At 42.6% G+C, this 16,051-nt stretch overlaps 1 protein-coding gene and 1 pseudogene across 4 annotated transcripts in view; both read left to right on the forward strand.

The window, feature by feature from the left end:
- Nucleotides 1–16,051, forward strand: part of SHROOM3 (shroom family member 3) — a 379,671-nt gene that overhangs the window by 183,489 nt on the left and 180,131 nt on the right. The window lies entirely within an intron of this gene.
- LOC141584008 (heterogeneous nuclear ribonucleoproteins C1/C2 pseudogene) overlaps nt 1–16,051 on the forward strand; it is a 30,915-nt pseudogene continuing 14,864 nt past the window's right edge.

The raw sequence follows: 16,051 nt of genomic DNA on the forward strand, positions 1-16,051 counted from the left end.
TGGATTTGGGATCCTAGCAGAGATCATGTACTTAGTGACTCAGAAAGGTACTATGTTTTTACCTCTTCAACCCAAATACAGTAAAGAACATGGATGATATAATTTTTTTATTAATATACTTTAAGTTCTGGGGTACATGTGCAGAACATGCAGATTTGTTACTTCGGTATACAAGTGCCATGGTGGTTTGCTGAATCCATCACTCCATCATCTACATGAAGTATTTCTCCTAATGCTATCCCTCCCTTAGCCCCCAACCCCCTGACAGGCTCCAGTGTGTGATGCTCCCCTCCCTGTGTCCATGTGTTCTCATTGTTCAACTCCCACTTATGAGTGAGAACATGCGGTGTTTTATTGTCTGTTCTTGTGTTAGTTTGCTGAGAATGATGGTTTCCAGCTTCATCCATGTCCCTGCAAAGGACATGAAGTCATCCTTTTTTATGTCTGCATAGTATTCCATGGTGCATGTGTGCCACATTGTCTTTATCCAGTCTATCATTTATGGACATTTCGTTGGTTCCAAGTCTTTGCTATTGTGAACAGTGCCACAATAAACATGGGTGTGCATGTGTCTTTATAATAGTATGGTTTATAATTCTTTGAGTATATACCCAGTAATGGGATTGCTGGGTCAAATGGTATTTTCAGTTCTACATCCTTGAGAAAGTGCTGCACTGTCTTCCACAATGGTTGAACCAATTTACACTCCCACCAACAGTGTAAAAGTGTTCCTATTTCTCCACAATGGATGATATAATTTAATATAAATCTGAAGGAATGATAAAACCACCCACAATGACTGGCCCTGTTATTATTCAGTTGGTCAAGTTGTAATCTTTTGGCTTCACAACTTCCACTATTTTTTATGACATATGTTGTGTATTTTTAGTTGTCAAATCAGTAATCTTTACAGCATTCCTCTAATTATTAAACAATGTAAACTTTAAAAAAAAATGGGGGAGAGCTTGACTTCTAAAATCCCTTCCAAATTTGTGTTTCTGCTTCCTTCCAAGATCTGCTTATTAAAAACCAAATCTTTAGGAAACATCTCCTTAAGTTCTTTTTAACTGACACCTTAGTTTGGGAATTCTGAGAGCCAGAAGCAACCGATTGTGGAAGCCCTATTTCACTTGGAGGCGGTAGCCAGGGCAGTCATCTTCCTGCAGGGTCACCCTGGTCCCCAACACTGATGATGCTCTGTGTCTGTGTGCAGTTTCTGGTGCTGTCACATCACTACTGCTGGCTGCCAGGTTGCTCAGTTAAGGTCAGTGGGTACAGTGGACTGAGGCTCTTTTTTCTTTGGGAAAAACATTTCTATAGTACTTACTACATTTTCAGTGATTTGCAAAAATCCTGTCTCTCTTAATCCAATGACAGAGCTACAGTTTTTGTCCCCATTTAAAAGGTTAAACAACTGAGATACAGGAGAACTGATCCAAAGTCACACAGTGACAGGGACTTGAAACCAGGTCATCTGTCAACAGTCTGTGCTCTTAGCTGCTACATTGGATTTCTCATCCACAAATATCTAATCCTACGTGCCCTTTTTATTTGTTGTAGCTGTCCTGTTGATTTAGAGGGAAAACCGATATGGCATACAATTACACTTTATTGCCCTATGTGAGGGCAGAGAACATAACCTATTGATGCCAGTGCCTAGTGTAGTGCCTGGTGCATGCAGATACTCAAATATTTGTTGAATGAATGAGGGAGTGAGGGTGTGACATGAAAAAACAATAGTAAGGCCAGAGAAATGCCTTCCTAGTCTCTAGAGTCACAACGATCCATGCAATCGCAGGATGCTGCTTACATAAAAACTTTAACTTTGAAAAGTTAAAAAACATAAAATCAGAGGTGAGGACATCATGGGACAATCACAGTGTTTGAATTACAGTGCCAACAATTTCATCCCTTATTAGGTACTCATTCATAGTTTAATTAATAAATCACATAATATTGGAAGTGTGACGCCACAGGACCTGATGTCAGACTAACATCCGCTATGTGACAATCGGGAAAGGAACAGGGAACCTTTGGAATGCCATGAATTCTACTAATCAGGGCTTTACTGTGTGATTTGGATTTGTTGCATTTAACAAATAGACATTGAAATTCACAGATTTGTTACGGAGTAGAGAAAGCAAGCCCGAATCTTGCCAATGCCAGTGTCTGAGAGAACATTTGGGTATAGTGAACATAAACCCACCCAGACCAACTCAAATAAAAAGAGGCTTCTTTGAAAGATATGAAGGAAGCTTGTGAAATCCAACTATAGGAAGCCAGGAATACATCAACGTTAACCTAGTGGTTAAAAGATCTTGGAGGCAGAAGGCCTGTGTGGGAGTTCCAACCTTGGCACTGCTGAATTTGTGACCTTGGATAAGTTACTTAATGTTTCTGGACCTCTTTTACTCATCTAAAAAGTAGGGAATAATCAGTTTCTACCTTATTGGGTCGTTGTGTAGATTAAGTGTGATAATATACATAAAGCACTTGGAACACTGCCTGACATGTAATAGGAACTCAATAACCATTAAGTCTTATTATTATTTAGAAAGTAGGTAGCTATTCACTTTCTTTTTTGTTGTTTTTTTTTTGTTTTTTTTGAGATGGAGTTTCGCTCTTGTTACCCAGGCTGGAGTGCAGTGGCGCTATCTCAGCTCACCACAACCTCCGCCTCCTGGGTTCAAGCAATTCTCCTGCCTCAGCCTCCCAAGCTGGGATTACAGGCAGGTGCCACCACGCCTAGCTAATTTTTGTATTTTTAGTAGAGACGGGGTTTCACCATGTTGACCAGGATGGTCTCGATCTCTTGACCTCGTGATCCACCCGCCTCAGCCTCCCAAAGTGCTGGGATTACAGGCGTGAGCCACCATGCCCGGCCAGCTATTCACTTTCTTTTTGGATTGTATAGTTGCTCATTTCAGCTGACTTCAAACATCAGTTCCATTGCTCTATCTGCAGACTGGCTTCCTGAAAGACATGGTACCAGGGTTAATTTGTCATAGTGATGTCATCAAAGCTCCGAGTTTGTCTGTATTTTCATTCTACCACCTTTAGCATGATGACTTTCTTCCTTAAGTTTGTTCCTTATAGTTGCAAGATGGTTGCTGTGGCTCCAGGCATCACATCCTCACAGATCTTTGTCCAAAGAAGGAAAGGAGTTCTAGTTTTGCGTATTTCATCAAGAATGAGAAATACTTTTTCAAAAATCGTCCTGCAAACTCTCTTTTTTGGGGGGTCAGATCTCATTAGCTAGGCTTATGGCCTATATCCTTACCTACACTAGTAACTGGCAGAGAGTCAGATTACCATGAATGTTATAAATCAGGCAGGGTTAATCCCTTAGGGTGATGAAGGAGCTGCTTTCTGAGCATATCATTATCTGATGGTGTAATAGAATCAAAATTATACTTCTGGAGTAAAACAGGGGTTGGTGACCACTGAATAAACAATTATGAGGGCCTGTCTTAGATGAGCAAGTGTCTAAGCCAGGCAAATCAGAGATTTCTTTGGAGTTTTATGTTTTTGCACATTGAGTTTAAGAGGAAGCAGAAGTCTCTTCTGCAGTTGTTCAGCTGGGATAAGGTAAACCTGAAGTTCTCTGCTCTGTGCTTGTCTTCTATGTACTTTGCCCCCACATGCACACACACTGAATCCTGCTGGTGTAGATGAAAGTGAGGTCTTTTTCTCACCTTGTTCTCTCTCTATATATACTGTCATGCACCACATAATAACATTTGGGTCAACAACAGACCCCATGCATGACAGTGGTTCCGTAAACTGATAATGGAGCATATTCAGAAACGTGATACACAGCACCTGCTATTGGCCCTGCAGATCAAGTAGGGGAAACGTTTAATCTTGAGTAATGTGCCGGGACATTTGTTTTGTCATATAAAAAATAGCCAGGTATGGTGGCTTGTGCCTATGATCCCAGCTACTTGGGAGTTAAGAGGCAAAAGGATTGCTTGAGCCTGGGAGGTGGAGGCTGCAGTGAGCTGTGATCACACCACTATACTCCAGCCTGAGCAACAGAGCAAGACCCTGTCTCTAAGAAGAAAAGCGAAATATATTGTATATAACACCTAGGTTTGTGTACATACTGTCTATGATGTTTGTACGATGAAATTGCCTAATCTTGTCACGTATTCCCATTGTTCAGCAATGCATGACTGTGTCTAGATGTATAGGTAGGTAGATAGGCACAGACACACACACACACACACACACACACACACACACACTCCAGTGGATGCTGTCTCTCTCAAGGGATAACCTGACAAGAATTTCCAGTCCCTGAGGCCATCTCCATCCCTGGCCTTCTCAAGAAATTCCCATTTTTGGTTGAATTTCTCTGTTGGTCACACTTCATCATTTGCAACAACAGGAATAAAATCCCATCAGAACCATTCTAAGCGTCTGGGAATCTGTCCCCCACATCTGCTAGTGTGTCGAACTGGCTCACCCCAGAGCCATCACTGGGCTCTACCCCAGGTGCCCCGCAGCTCTAGAGCCTTACCACCTGATAAACTCAGCCTTGCGCAGCACCAGGTTGCACCAGCAGCAATGCGAACAGCTCTGCCTACAGCTGAGAAAGAGCAAGTTCAGCCTTACCACTTCAACAGGGCCTTGTTGGGGACCATGTCCTCCTAGAATAGATGGGAACGGGAGACAGTAACCTCTGTCTCTGATAAAAGGTGTAGTATCTGCCCAGTCCTTCCTAAAGCGACTCAGCGAAAGAGACCACCCGATCGACAAGTACATTTTTCATAAATAAAGTGACTCGATTTCAGATATACAAGTGCCTTTGTTTGACAGGGAGTTTAAATCCGGTGGCTGTATTCCTTTTGGCCTGACTTAAATAGGCAAAGAGAGTTGTGGATTCCTATCAGTGGGAAATTAGGAAAGGATTCAAGGAGGAAGTGACGAGAAGAGCAGAGTGAAGTCATAAACAAAATCGGTGTGGCCATGAGGGGAAGACCAACTGGACTCATGAGAAAAATCCCATGGAAGGTGGAAATAGAAGAGATGGAGACTGTCATTCAGGAAGTATGGATAGGTTTTTTCATGTTTATTTTTCCTATTTTGTTATGCAGATGGTATAAACATTTGTGAAACTAGAGAGTCACACAAATTCCCACGCACGCACCATCCAGCTGGATGGCTCTTGTTAAGCAGAACAAGACAAGGAGGAGAAGATGAAAGAAAGGGGCAGGACCCAGTGAAGAACAAAATGTTCCATGACAGATCTGTGAGTGAGCTGGTCCAGAAGGAACAGGACGCTGAAATCCAAGATGTTTCTTCTTCTAAAGCATAGGTTAATGAAATAATTGATAAATGAGATCTGGCTTCTGGTTATTTGAGTACGGATTGTGTAGTTTCAGGAAGCAGATCCCGTCATCCTATAATCTCCAAATTGCTGGTTGTAGGGGGACCAAAAGGCCCCCATCTAACAAGGTGACAAGGCTCAGACAGCAAGAGGCAGCATTTGTTTGTTTGGCATTTAGCAACTTCTTATCTACAGTCTCCCAGGCACTGCTCTAGGCTTTGTGGGCATGCACATCTGAAGGACTGGGTTCTTGCTTTCAGAGAATGCAGCACCTACTGGTGAAAACAGATGAAAAAAAATCTACGCTTATAGCAGGCATGCTGTAATGAAGTTTTTCTGGTAGCATAGAAAAGATGGAAGCATCTTGTAGGCAGATGATTGTCCTGATCTTTGGAAGGATGAACAGGCGTTAGGTAAATGGATTTAGTGAGTGAAGGCGTTCTAGCTAGACAAAGTAGCTCACGCAAAGGGAGAGAGGTACTCAGAGAACCGTAGCCAGGGATGCAGGGCTGATGGCACACTCGTGACCTGCTAAAAGACAGGTAGGGATGTGGTAGGGGTGGTCAGGAAGTGCGAAGCAGGGGCTGAAATTCAGCCTGGGCTTTGCCCCCTGGTGCAGCTGTATCCACCTGGAGAAAGAGGTGGCGTTTTCTAGTTTGACAAGGGGCCACGTTGGGGGTAGCCCTGTCTGAGCATATTTGGTATTCTTTGACTAAAGAGTGTGTGTGAGGATGCTCATGAGTTTGAACAGAACCCAGAAAGGTGATGAGGCATTACAAAATAATTAAAAGGCAGAGTAGTGACAAAATCAGACCTGTTGTTGCAAAAGACCATTCTTACTGCATTTTGGGAGCTAGTTTTAAAGATGTTAAGTCTGAAGCAAAAGAAACCAGTGAGGATAGGCTGGTCCATGTGAAAAATAATGGGGGCCTGAATGGCAGCTGTGGGAGGGGAAGGAAAGGAAGTGATGCATTGAATATCCAGAAGGTACAGACCTGGTAACTGGCTGACTGCTTGGGTGCAGGGGAGCAAGGTGAGGAGGATGACTCCCAGGGCTTCAGCTTCAGCAGGCTCAGTGAAAGATTATCACATTCCAGCAAAGATCAATAAACCCAAGAACTTTGCCACAGTGTGTGCTGAGGTGTTACCTGTTGAATAATAACAATAAAAGAGTTCTTTATATTAGCACGGTGGTTAAAGATTAAAAGGAAGGCTTTAGTAGTAGCTTTTGAGACAGAGGAAAAACACCTTGATCCTGAGTTGTGTCCCTTCAGAGAATGAGCAATTAATGTGAAAGGAAACTGTAGGGTCTCTCACATTGCCATTCCATTCAAGTACAGCAAAATCCCCCTTAGTGGATAAACTGGCCGTTCAAGATAGGTCGAAGAGTAATGACCAGTTCATCTCCTTTATTCTTTGTTTCAAGATGAAAATAATACAAATCGACTGGGCGCGGTGGCTCACGCCTGTAATCCCAGCACTTTGGGAGGCCGAGGCTGGTGGATCACGAGGTCAAGAGATCGAGACCATCCGGGCCAACATGGTAAAACCCTGTCTCTACTAAAAATACAAAAAAAATTAGCTAGGCATGGTGGTGTGTGCCCGTAATCCCAGCTACTCAGGAGGCTGAGGCAGGAGAATTGCCTGAATCGAGGAGGCGGAGGTTGCAGTGAGCCGAGATCGCACCATTGCACTCCAGCCTGGGTAACAAGAGTGAAACTCCATCTCAAAAAAAAAAAAAAAAGAAAGAAAAAAGAAAATAATATAAATCTAGGGTATCTCAAACCCTTACCCATTGCTTTTGGAGAAAGCAGGCTTTGTTTTGTTTCTGGTGGTGGACATGTCAGCAGCATTCTTTCCGTCTCCCTGTGCTTGTCGGGATGGTGTCCTATCACAGGCTTTGAAGTTGAATGGTCCTAGGTTTGAATTCCTGGTTCATCACCGTCTGTCACTTTGGGCAGAATACTTATCTCTGTGAACCTCATCTGTAAAATGTAGGGAAATATGGTTTCCTCATGGAGCAGTTATGCGGGTTAAGGGACAAGGAAGCGGGGTGCTTGGCACAGGACCTGTAGGCACATGCTGGTCACAAGTGGTGGTGCTGTTGTACTTGTTAATGCCAGTGTTTAGATATCAAGAAAAGATATAACACCTGGAATCTAGCACTCTGGGAGGCTGAGGCGGGAGGATCACTTGAGCCCAGGACAACGTAGTGGACCCTCTACAAAAACATTGTTTTAAAAATTAGCCAGGTGTGGTGGCACACACCTGTAGTTCCAGCTACTCAGGAGGCTGAAGCGGAAAGCTGGCTTGAGCCCAGGAGGTCAAGGCTGCAGTGAGCCATGAACGTGCCACTGTATTCGGTCTAAAAAAAAAAAAAGACTTGCTTTTGCAGCCTTTGATTATTTTATGGGCCTGCATCTATTAGATGCTGACCATATATCATATTGCCTTCTTTATGGTTTAACCTAAGAACAAAGAGTTCCATGCCACGTGAGTCAAAGAGCAGGTTATATACATAGCTTGCTCCTTCCTGATGTGTCTTGAGGTGCTGTGCTTATGATGCTTGGGACAGAGAAGCATACCGTTAGACTATATAAATCACTGGAAAGAAAGCAGAAAACTGGGCTTTCACATGATCAAGGTGGTTTTCCTAGGATACAGTCGGCCACTGAAGCTACATGATATTACATTAATAACTCAACAAAGCACATCGATTAACTAACAGCCCGTGACTTCAGCAGCTAATAGCACCTAAAGAAAATGTACTTCAACTTTCTTTTTTTTTTGAGACGGAGTTTCGCTCTTGTTACCCAGGCTGGAGTGCAATGGCGCGATCTCAACTCACCGCAACCTCCGCCTCCTGGGTTCAGGCGATTCTCCTGCCTCAGCCTCCTGAGTAGCTGGGATTACAGGCACACGCCATCATGCCCAGCTAATTTTTTGTATTTTTAGTAGAGTCGGGGTTTCACCATGTTGACCAAGGATGGTCTTGATCTCTTGACCTTGTGATCCACCCGCCTCAGCCCCCCAAAGTGCTGGGATTACAGACTTGAGCCACCGCACCCGGCACTTCAACTTTCTTATCAAAAAACGGTCTTGATAAGACACCAGGTGACTGTAACTTTTGGTCACTGCTCTGGAATGTCTCTGTTGGTGCTGCCAGTTTTCATTGCCCATAGGTACAATATGGAAATTTTTATAAATGCTCCCATTTAATGCTTTTACAGTTACAACATTTTAATACGGTATTGTAACTGAAAATGAACAAGTATTCTTCTTATCTCACCTGTAGAAAAGGGAGTGGTGAGAATTCGGGAGTTAATGTTGTAAAAATACCTGAGATAAGAAATACGTGTTTAAGTATTACTGGTTTTGATTGGCAGTGAATCCTCATGAAGCATCCATGAGAATCAATCAGAACCAGGGACTAGGAAAAGTGGAAAGTCTGTATTTTTATACTACCCTAAAATCTGTTAGGTTGCTGCAAAAGTAATCATGATTTTTGCAATTACTTTAATGGCAAAAACCATGATTACTTTTGCATCAACCCATGCCTTTGAGAAGGAAGAGAAGTTTTCAGCGTGTTTAAAATTAGCCATCCATAGTTTGTTGTGAAAGGGAAAGAAAATTTGGTGACACTTAAAAATTTAAATCAGTGGTTTTCAGCTAGAGACGATCTCCCTCCAGGGGACATTTAGCAAAACCTGGAGAGATTTTCGGTAGTCACAGCTGTGTGTGTGGTGTGGGAAAGGGGTCGTGCTATTGGCATCTAGTAGGTAGATGTCACGGATGCTGCCCACATCCTGCAATGCACAGGAAAGGCCCCCCCGACCAGTAGAGAATTACCTGGTCTGGTCCTAATTGTCAGTAGTGCCAAGGCTGAGAAACACTGAGTTAAGTAACAGCTGTTGGGAGCTTCCAGCATGGGACTGTCTCTTTTAGCAAGGAATTAGCCATCCTGTTAATTGAAATTATTTTCCTCAGGTTATGTAGGGAAAATATACTCCTCTACTTTCTTTCTATTTATTTATTTATTTATTTATTTTTAAGGTGGAGTCCCGTGCTTCTCTACTATTTATTTATTTATTTATTTTTGAGACAGAGTCTTGCTCTGTCACCCAGGCTGGAGTGCAATGGTGCAATCTCTACTCACTGCAACCTCCGCCTCCCAGCTTCAAGGGGAAGCTGCTTCTCCTGCCTCAGCCTCTCGAGTAGCTAATTTTTCGTATTTTAGTAGAGACGGGATTTCACTGTGTTGGCCACGCTGGTCTCCTCAGATGATCCACCCGCCTTGGCCTCCCAAAGTGCTGGGATTATAGGCGTGAGCCACCATGCCTGGCTTTACTCCTCTACTTCTTACAGGTTTAGTCTGGACTAGATATCTTCTTTATACATAGCTCTCAAATTATCAGACAATTCAGTCCCCAAAATCTTCAGGCCAGGTACTTGATAGATTGTGGGCGCAAAACAATAAGCAGGTTGGTTCAAGGGTTCACTTCTCAGCTGGTTGGTTCAGACTCTGTGGACACACAGCTGTTTTGTGGTGATAAAGAGAGCAGAAGAAAGAAGTTGGCTGAGGAAATGCCTTGACATTTCAACACTCCCCTTCAAGGAAAGAGAAAGTTCGCTTTTCAAATACTTGCCAAGTGTGAAGCCACCCAGGAGCAATTACAGAATCTGTTTTCCTTGACTTCGTTCATGAACTATTTATTGAGCACCTACCATCCCAATCCCTGTGATAAGTACTGCTCCTGATACAAAGAAAACTCAAATGATTTTACGACTAACTAAAAAACAATTACAGCCATTTTGTGAAGGGATGAAGACTGAGCGGTTGTGGCCATGTTGCTGACCTCCAGCAGCAGACGGCTTCTCCGCGTAGAACCTGGGAGTAGGAGACTCAGAATCGAATCTCTGCTCCCTCCTCCCTCCTGTGAGAGTTTTTTGATCTTCAGCTACATTTTCGGCTTTGCGGGAAACCTTATGATCAAACACAATGGCCAGCAATGTTACCAACAAGACAGATCCTCGCTCCGTGAACTCCTGTGTGTTCATTGGGAATCTCAACACTCTCGTGGTCAAGAAATCTGATGTGGAGGCAATCTTTTCCAAGTGTGGCAAAATTGTGGGCTGCTCTGTTCATAAGCGCTTTGTCTTTGTTCAGTATATCAATGAGAGAAATGCCCGGCCTGCTGCAGCAGGAGAGGATGGCAGAATGAGTGCTGGCCAGGTTTTAGATACTAACCTGGCTGCAGAGCCAAAAGTGAACTGAGGAAAAGCAGGTGTGAAGCAATCTGCAGCGGAGATATATGGCTCCTCTTTTGACTTGGACTATGACTTTCAACGGCATTATTATGATAGGACGTACAGTTACCCAGGATGTGTACCTCCTCCTCCTTCTCCTATTGCTTGGGCTGTAGTGCCCTCGAAATGTCAGCGTGTATCAGGAAACACCTCGCGAAGGGGCAAAAGTGGCTTTGATTCTAAGAGTGGACAGCAGGAATCTTCCAAGTCTGGAAAGTTGAAAGGAGATGACCTTCAGGCCATTGAGAAGGAGCTGTCCCAGATAAAGCAAAAAGTGGATTCTCTCCTGGAAAACCCGGAAAAAATTGAAAAGGAACAGAGCAAACAAGCAGAGATGAAGAATGGTAAGTCAGAAGAGGAGCAGAGCAGCAGCTCCTCGAAGAAAGATGAGACTCATGTGAAGATGGAGTCTGAGAGGGGTGCAGATGACTCTGCTGAGGAGGGGACCCACGGGATGATGATGGTAATGAAGATGGGGGGATGACCAGCTGGCGTTGATCAAGGATGATGAAAAGGAGGCTGAGAAAGGAGAGGTTGACAGAGACAGCACCAATGGTGAGCATGACTCTTAGGCACATAGTGGGGTTTAGAAATCTTAGCTCATTATTTCTTTACCTGGGCACTTGTCTAAGATCAAATTTTTCACCAGATCCTCTCTCCTAGTATCTTCAGCACTTGCTCACTGTCCTCCCCATCCTTGTCCTTCCCATGTTCATTAATTCATATTTCCCTGTGCCTAGTCCCATTCTCACTCCCTTTGACGCTCCTGGTAGTTTTTTGTTAAGTCTTATCCTGTAATTTTTGCTTTTAATTTTGATACCTCTTTATGACTTAACAATAAAAATGATGTATGCTTTTTACCAACTGTCTCCAAAATAATCTCTTGTTATGCAGGGAATACAGTTCTTTTCATTCATACATGAGTTCAGTAGTTGCTTCCCTAACTGCAAAGGCAATCCCATTTAGTTGAGTAGCTCCTGAAAGCAGCTTTGAGTTAGACGTGTGTGTGTGTTGCACCCCACCTTAGTGTGCTGTGTGGGGCAGTTCAACACAAATGTAATGACGTATTTTTGTGAATGAGAGCTGGCATGTCAAATGCATCCTCTAGAAAAATAACTAGTGTTACAGTCTTAAGATTTGTTTTCTAAAGTTGATACTGTGGGTTATTTTTGTGAACAACCTGATGTTTGTGACCTTTTTTTCCTCAAAATAAACAAGTCCTTATTAAACCAGGGGGGAAAAAATTACAAAGTCCTGTAGGTCATCCCCTTATCTCAGAAAAAAAGAAATGTTGGACAAAGGATTTCTCTCCTAGATTTTATGTTATCTGTATCTTACAATGTATAAAATTAAATCCACATTCTATGCATGTAATTGTCTATTGAAAGCTGTAAAAATATACAAATTTATAGTAACACGATTCAGTCATATGTTGATTTTCTTGATTTTTTTTTTCCTTAGAATGTTTTTGCTTTATCTTTGAAAGATTACCCACTTCTGGGGCTTACTATGGAGATACATTGATATATAGTAGGCAAAATTAAATTTAATTACAATACATAAACTTCATCATATGAAAAATGTTTTAAATTGGACCTCTCTTGGTCCAGCCTATAGGAAAACAAATTACTTTTCATTATGACACATGTGAATCCATCTCCAGATGCTTCAGTGGAACTTACTGTACAAATACGACAGAAGAGTTAGGAAGGTGGACGCTGGAGCCAGACTGCCTGGATTAAAATCCTGGCTCTGCCACTGATACTCTGTGACTGTGCAACCTTAGATCACTTCCCTCCTGGTGCCTCAGTGTCCTTATCTCCAAATTGAGGATAACGGTCATAGTATTTTCCTTAGAAAGTGATTATAAGAATTGAATGAGCTAATGCATGTAAATAGCACATAGTAAATGCTCAGCATACATTATTTTTATTGTCATCATTATTGTTGCGTTGTATTTTATTCTTCTGTATTTGTACTAAAGATGCATTGATGGATGGAGCCGTTGCAGCTTGCCCAAGTCCAATGTGGTATAAAGGCTCCTTATTTTGACTCCACGTGTTCCTTGAAATAGTTGTCTTTTAAAAACACCTATTTGGCCAGGTGCGGTGGCACATACCTGTAATCCCAGAACTCTGGGAGGCCGAGATGGGTGAATCATGAGGTCAGGAGATCAAAACCATTCTGGCTAACGTGGTGAAAGCCCGTCTCTACTAAAAATATAAAAAATTAGCTGGGCATGGTGGCAGGTGCCTGTAGTCCCAGCTACTCAGGAGGCTGAGGGAGGAGAATCGCTTGAACCCAGGAGGCAGAGGTTGCAGTGAGCTAAGATCATGCCACTGCACTCCAGCCTGGGTGATAGAGCAAGACTCAAAAAAACCCCAGACAAAACAAAACAAAACATACTTTGGAACAAGACGTTTATTGACTGATTTATGACCAAAGCCTCTGACTTTCTGTGCAGTATGACCATTTGAAGTAATGGAATAACACCAGCATCTTGTATTCTTTTTGTTTTGTTTTGTTTTGTTTTCTTTTTTTTTTTTTTTTTTTGAGACGGAGTTTCGCTCTTGTTACCCAGGCTGGAGTACAATGGCGCGATCTCGGCTCACCGCAACCTCCGCCTCCTGGGTTCAAGCAATTCTCCTGCCTCAGCCTCCTGAGTAGCTGGGATTACAGGCACGCGCCACCACGCCCAGCTAATTTTTTGTATTTTTAGTAGAGACGGGGTTTTACCATGTTGACCAGGATGGTCTCGATCTCTTGACCTCGTGATCCACCCGCCTCGGCCTCCCAAAGTGCTGGGATTACAGGCTTGAGCCACCGCGCCCGGCCTAGCATCTTGTATTTTTTTTTTTTTTTTTGAGCCGGAGTTTCGCTCTTGTTACCCAGGCTGGAGTGCAATGGTGCGATCTCGGCTCACCGCAACCTCCGCCTCCTGGGTTCAGGCGATTCTCCTGCCTCAGCCTCCCGAGTAGCTGGGATTACAGGCATGCGCCACTGTGCCCAGCTAATTTTTTGTATTTTACTAGAGACGGGGTTTCACCATGTTGACCAGGATGGTCTCGAGCTCTTGACCTTGTGATCCACCTGCCTCGGCCTCCCAAAGTGCTGGGATTACAGGCGTGAGCCACCGCGCCCGGCGCATCTTGTATTCTTAAGCCTCTAGAGCATCTCAGTCTTCAGGCAGCAGAGGAGGACGTATGTTAGAACCGGAGCCTCTGGCTGCCTTGGAAGAGGACGCCTTCAACTTGTTTAGCCTGTTGTAATACTGGGGGTACTGGTTGATTGTGCTTTAAAGCTGTTGATATCAAATATGGCTGGCTATATTTATGCCAAGTTGTTGAGATATTATGTAATATTATGAGATATTTATGTAAAACTTTTGAAATCATAACCATCTAAGGCAGTATAGGAAAGAGAAAGAGTAAGGATGTTGAAACACTAAAACAGTAAGTTTTATAAGACAAAAGTAACCTTGCATTCAAAATAAGAGGTCTAGGAATTATATTATATTGATTTCAGATTGAATTTGTAGTAAATAAACAATTACCTCTATATAAGGCTAAGAATGTTCTCATCTATAAAACCAAAAATGTGAACTCGCTTATCTCTAGGGTACATTTTGTCTCTAAAATGTCAAAAATCCATCTAATATGTTTCCCTGGATTGAATTCCTCAAGGGTCAAGGTACATGCACCTTTGATAGAGTGCTGAACGAAGCATTACTAATAACCATTAAACTGATTTGGATTTAAATGCCTCTTATACAGCTCAAATGCAGACTTGAAAAGTAATGTCCCCATGGCGGTAAAAGCGTCAGTATGAGTGTATGTGTGGAAAGATTTGTTGTAGGAAGATCAGTCAGCCCTATTTCCTGATGACTTCAGTGGTGTGGGCACAGCAGCGGAGCCACGGCCTTGACGGCATCATCAGAGTGAATTTTAATTAAAAACAAGCGGAGAAATCAACAGCCAGGATTTACCCAGGAAATAACTAAATGACATACAGCTCAGAAGAAATATTTCAAGGCACGATTTTATTGCATTCTAGTGGGAGAAAATAGTTCTCCTTATAAAAATTCTAAGAAAAGTTGGAAAAATAGTGAGCACCATAAATTAGATTTGAATTTGGCATGCCTTGTAGCTGCAACACATCCCATTCTGTGTCCCTTAAACTGTTGGAGAGCAAGCAGGTATAACTCATCCCTGTAACTTGGGTAAGCAGAAATTAAAATAATCCTATTTAAAAAATAAATAGCAAAAAGAGGAAACTATAAAGAAATGGTCAAATAGAATTGCTTGGTTGTTGAGAGAACTGTGCAACTCAGCTAAGTGACAACAAAGGAAGAAAACCTAATGAAGTTGCTGAAGAGGGGGAAATATTTTTTTAGTGGCCTAAATCTCAAAACCAAACAACAACAACAAAATGACAATACGTATGCTTTTAAATAGACGGGAAAAAATTCTTGTTTTCTAAAACATGACTTTAAAGATACTTGGTAGAAATTCTAATAGTTACAGTTCAATCTCTTTCTATAATAACACTTTTGATACAGAATCATTCTTTATCATTTCATAGTTCCAAAAATGTATTAAAGATACAATATTATATATTTTAAACCAACAAATATTATTATTATTATTATTATTATTTTAATTTTTAAGTTTTTTTTTTTTTTTTTTGAGACGGAATTTCGCTCTTTTTACCCAGGCTGGAGTGCAATGGCATGATCTTGGCTCACTGCAACCTCTGCCTCCTGGGTTCAGGTAATTCTCCTGCCTCAGCCTCCTGAGTAGCTGGGATTACAGGCATGCGCCACGATGCCCAGCTAATTTTTTTTGTATTTTTAGTAGAGACGGGGTTTCACCATGTTGACCAGGATGGTCTCGATCTCTTGACCTCGTGATCCACCTGCCTCGGCCTCCCAAAGTGCTGGGATTACAGGCTTGAGCCACTGCGCCCGGCTTAAACCAAGAGTATTTTTTTTTTTTTTTTTTTTTTGGAGACGGAGTTTTGCTCTTGTTACCCAGGCTGGAGTGCAATGGCGCGATCTTGGCTCACCGCAACCTCCGCCTCCTGGGTTCAGGCAATTCTCCTGCCTCAGCCTCCTGAGTAGCTGGGATTACAGATACATGCCACCATGCCCAGCTAATTTTTTGTATTTTTAGTAGAGACGGGTTTCACCATGTTGACCAGGTTGGTCTTGATCTCTTGACCTCGTGATCCACCCGCCTCGGCCTCTCAAAGTGCTGGGATTACAGGCTTGAGCCACCGCGCCCGGCCAACAAATATTTTTAAGTGTCATACTTACTACTGACTGCTGCTTACCAGTGTGATGCACATTAGCTACTCTGAATGTCAACTTTCGTATCTGTAAAATGGGAGTAAAGGCTAGACGTGGTGGCTGAC

This window comes from Saimiri boliviensis, chromosome 3 (assembly GCF_048565385.1).
Source record: "Saimiri boliviensis isolate mSaiBol1 chromosome 3, mSaiBol1.pri, whole genome shotgun sequence".
Lineage (NCBI taxonomy): Eukaryota > Metazoa > Chordata > Mammalia > Primates > Cebidae > Saimiri > Saimiri boliviensis.